Below are 4,526 nucleotides of genomic sequence, written 5' to 3' on the forward strand. Positions count from 1 at the left end.
TAATAAAAAATTTTAAGGCATCTTTCCTATCACAGCCTTCTTTCCGATCGTCAGTATGGGTTCCGTCAGGGACGCTCCACTGGCGATCTTCTCACCTACCTTTCAGACTCCTGGTCATCCTCCTTTCGGGACTTTGGCGAAAGCTTTGCCATTGCACTTGACATCTCAAAGGCTTTCGATCGAGTCTGGCATAAATCTTTAATTTCCAAACTGCCCTCCTACGGTTTCTATCCTTCTATCTGTACCTTCATCGCTAGCTTCCTTTCTGGTCGTTCTATAGCTGCTGTCGTAGACGGCCATCGTTCTTCTCCTAGATCTATCAACAGTGGTGTTCCTCAGGGCTCTGTCCTATCACCAACTCTCTTCCTTTTATTCATCAATGATCTTCTAAGCTGTACATCTAACCCTATCCACTCATACGCTGATGACTCCACCCTTCACCTTTCCATTCGGTTCCCGCAACGCCCATCTCAACAGTTACTTCAAGAAACAAGGGATGAGGCTATGGCACACCTAATGTCTGACTTGGCTCATATCTCTGACTGGGGTAAAATAATATGGTTGTCTTTAATGCTTCTAAGACTCAGTTCTTACACCTATCAACCCGACAAAATCTTCCACAGGTATACCCACTAATGTTTAATAATATTCAGATTAATCCTGCATCATCCTTGAACATGCTTGGGGTTTCATTTACTCGGGACTTATCTTGGAAAGATCATATTACATCTCTTGTAAAATCTGCTTCCAAGAGATTGGGTGTGCTAAGCCGACTCCGCTCTTTCTTTACCCCTGCACAATTGTTGACTCTATACAGGGGTTTTATCCGCCCCTGTGTGGAGTACAACTCTCATGTGTGGGGAGGCTCCCCACATACAGCTCTTCTCAATAGGGTGGAGTCAAAGGCTTTTCGTCTCATTAACTCTCCTCCTCTTACTGACTCCCTTCAACCTCTGTCTCTTCGCCGCACTGTTGCATCTTTATCTCTTTTCTATCGCTACTTTAATGGTCACTGCTCCTCTGAACTGTCTGCTTGCATTCCTCCACCTCTACGACGGGCGCGTAGCACCCGTCTGGCATCAAACTCTCATCCCTTTTCTGTCCAACTCTCTAATGCAAGAGTTAATCGTTACTCCCAGTCTTTCATTCATGCAACAGGTCAGCTCTGGAACTGTCTCCCTCTGTCTGTATTTCCTCCTGCCTATGATCTCCAGTCTTTCAAACGCAGTGTGTCCAGGCATCTCAAAATGATCGGATCTTGAATTTGGCTCTCTATTGTATTTTGTTTTTGTCTTGGAGGGAACTGTTACTGCGGGCTCATGGCCTTTGGTTCCTTCTTCCTCGCATAAAAAAAAAAAAAAAAAAAAAAAAAAATACTCAGTGTCATGTGTCATTTATTTATTTATTTGATTACCCCGGTATTCATTTTACTTTACTCCTTTCTTTTTCAGGTTATTAAAACTGGTAGCATAAAAAGTATCATAGAACGTAACTTTTCCTTTTCAGTCTTTCCTATGAAATTTCCTTGTCAGTTTTTCAATGCTGCATGGTGTTTTTTCTCACTTCTTCCTGCCCGTTTTAACTGGAGGGTTTGGAGGCGGAGGGAACCTTCTTTTTTTTCCTATCCTTATCATTCAGAATTTAGAATTAGATCTCGTAGTCATAGTCCATTTTGTATCAAATAGCCTGGAAAGGACCATAAGGTATGTTGCTGTTTGCTTTCCTTTGTAGTCCTGTGTAATTGTTAAGCCATAGACCCAGTCAGAACGACATGTGGTGTAATTGGCTTATCGGTCGGCTGCCAGATGTTGGCGACATGAGGACTGGTTAATTTCTCGGCCATGCCTATTAGGTTTGGTACAATGGGGAGAATGTGAACGTGTCTAGGCATGGATAAGGATGAGGGGTAGAGTGGGAAGAAGTCAGGGAGAGGTAACTAGGGAGAGATGAGAGGAAGGAGGGAAAAAGAATGAGGAAGGGGGACTGAAGGAGTATTGAAAGTACAGGAATAGTAGCCTATCTGTTTAAGAAGATGTGCGAGAGAGAGAGAGAGAGAGAGAGAGAGAGAGAGAGAGAGAGAGAGAGAGAGAGAGTCAATAGGTAAGGAGATGGAAGAGAGGGAATAAACAAATGTGAGATAGAGACCAGGGAGAAGAGTATTATGTACTAAACATAATATTCTAAACTAATGTCTCTTTCCTTCGTCCCGTAGTTGTCTATTAAAGATGAGACAGAGACAACATGGGTGCACTGAATCTATGTGTTGTTTATATGATTCTCCAATGTGGACTTGATATGACTTATTATTTGGCAATTTTCTAATGGTGTGCATAATAGGGAGGAGGAAGGAAGTTGAAAAAAGGGAGAAGGAGATGAAGTAAGTGGGAGAGTGTAGACAGGAATGCAGAGGAAAGCAAACAGCAGAAGACCTATTTGTCGTCTCGATGCCAATTGTTATAAAATTTTTAATAGAGGGTCTATTTTATTGGTCAAAGACAAACTTAGCAAAGGCGGAAGGGAAGATGGTTGAAGAAAAGAAAAAGGGTTAAGAAGCTGGTATAAAGAGGAGAGCCAGGAAAGAAAATACAATGATGGGAAGTGGGAGTTGAGGTGAAAAGAGAGACAGAGAGAACTGGTTGATATGAGAGGAAGAGAAGGAGAAGATAATAAAATGACAGGAATATACAATAATTGGGATAGTGTAGGGCAGTGGAAAGATGGAAAAGTAGAAGGCTTAGTAGTCAGCGTCGTTAACCCGCCTCCACTCTCTCTACGTACTTGACTCACCGGGCACCTGGGAAAACGGGAATGACTTTAAACGTTGGCAAGAAACTCAGAAACTCTTGTGGTGCGGTGATCACCTGTTTTTGGATGGACATGGCTGTCATTTTGGTTTCCGGGATTAAACATAATAAGAGAAATACGGCTGATATTAAGATATAAAGGTCAAGAGTCAAGATAACATTTCAAGGTATAGATATTTCTAATGGGTGGTTTGTTTAATAAAATTTTTAGCTGATTTTGCCCAACCTTATTCCACCTGGTTGAGAAGACCAGTTAAACCGCAGATGAGCCCCCATGTGGTCGTACTATAGATTCCTTTGACCACCGATGTTAAGTCCGTGCCTTAGCATGATATGTGATTTGCAATGTTTCGTAATGCATATTGCACTGTGTGGGTCGCCTGAACAAGTGGGGTGTCTCATCTGTGACTCCACCCTACCTCAGTCGTTGTTTTTGACTGACCAGGACTGGATGATGTCCTGGCCTACGCCTAAGTAAGCTCATTGATGGGTGAATTATCACGAGGCTGAGTGCTGATCACGGTCTTGTTTTGCCCTGTGCGTGAAATATGTATGCAGATATTTTAGCACTGCCATACCACGTTGAGTACACCGCTTCCCATCCGATCAGCGAAAGTTAAGCAACGTTGGGTCTGGTTAGTACTTGGATGGGTGACCGCCTGGGAACACCAGATGCTGTTGGCATCCCTATGTGTCAAGTGGGGTTGGTGGAGGATTAGTGCCCCTCCCTGTAAAACAATTAACTCTAAGCCCTTGACCACCCGTTTGGGATACATGGCGTCTGGCAAAGAAGAATGTATTAGAGTGTTTGGTGATGGGATGTTGTTGGAGAGGGTTTGGTAACTTTAGTGTGAGGATTCTTTTATGTACTTAGTTGTGTTGTAAACCTCATTCATGTAATGATAGGGATGTTGTAAGTTAGCAACACCTGTCACATAGAACTCTGTGCCTCTCATATCACAATCGTCTAACAGAATGGATTTTAGTTTCAAAGTGTATGTGAGTTGTGGAAGTGGTTCTCGTTGCAGCCAGTGATGATGCATAGGGTGTTGTGGTGTATCGTCTGCAAGGTGCTGTTGTCAGATAAGATGCGTGCCGATGCCAGGGAGGCATAATGCATCACTCGTATAGTGAAATATTTGTAGAGTGAGGAGAGTATTCCTTTTTGTTGTTCAAAATCTGTCCCTGTAATTACACTGAAAGTGTAGAGAAAAAGACTGACATGTTCATGCTTTGTGTACTAAGCACAATTCCTGCTATTGCTCATTGTCTTTCTTCTTCTTTTTTCCCTATTATTTATAAATCTCTTTTACCCTCTCATTTTTCTTTTCTTTTTTTATCCTGTCTACCTCGTCTTTTTTCTCCTAAATCGTTTCCAAACCTCACACCCCACTCTGTCACTCCTACAAGCTGCAAAACCCCTCAAACTTCACCCTCTCTAACCCTCTAGCTCCCTAGTATGACCTTAAACTTTCACCCCTACTACAAATTTTTAATTATTTTTTTCCATTCTCTAACTCCATACCGGAATCCCTCCCTCCATCCGCAAACCCCCCAATACCTACCCCTCACCCCTACAGCTCCTTAGCACTCCATCTCCAGGTACTTCTGCTCTCCAGCATACCCACATCAACGACACAGCTCTCATTAACTTCATTTGCTGGCCTGTCTCTCCATTTCTCCTTTCTCTGATATTTCCATTCTAAGAGATTTCAATGTTCA

The 4,526-nt window shown here is 42.7% G+C and overlaps 1 pseudogene; it reads left to right on the top strand.

Moving 5' to 3' along the window:
• Nucleotides 1-3,370: 3,370 nt before the first annotated feature.
• Nucleotides 3,371-3,488, top strand: LOC145407364 (5S ribosomal RNA; annotated as a pseudogene).
• The last annotated feature ends 1,038 nt before the right edge of the window (nt 3,489-4,526 follow it).

Source organism: Coenobita brevimanus, chromosome 72 (genome assembly GCF_032717465.1).
Source record: "Coenobita brevimanus isolate Jiangsu-jjx chromosome 72, ASM3271746v2, whole genome shotgun sequence".
In the NCBI taxonomy this organism is placed as follows: Eukaryota; Metazoa; Arthropoda; class Malacostraca; order Decapoda; family Coenobitidae; genus Coenobita; species Coenobita brevimanus.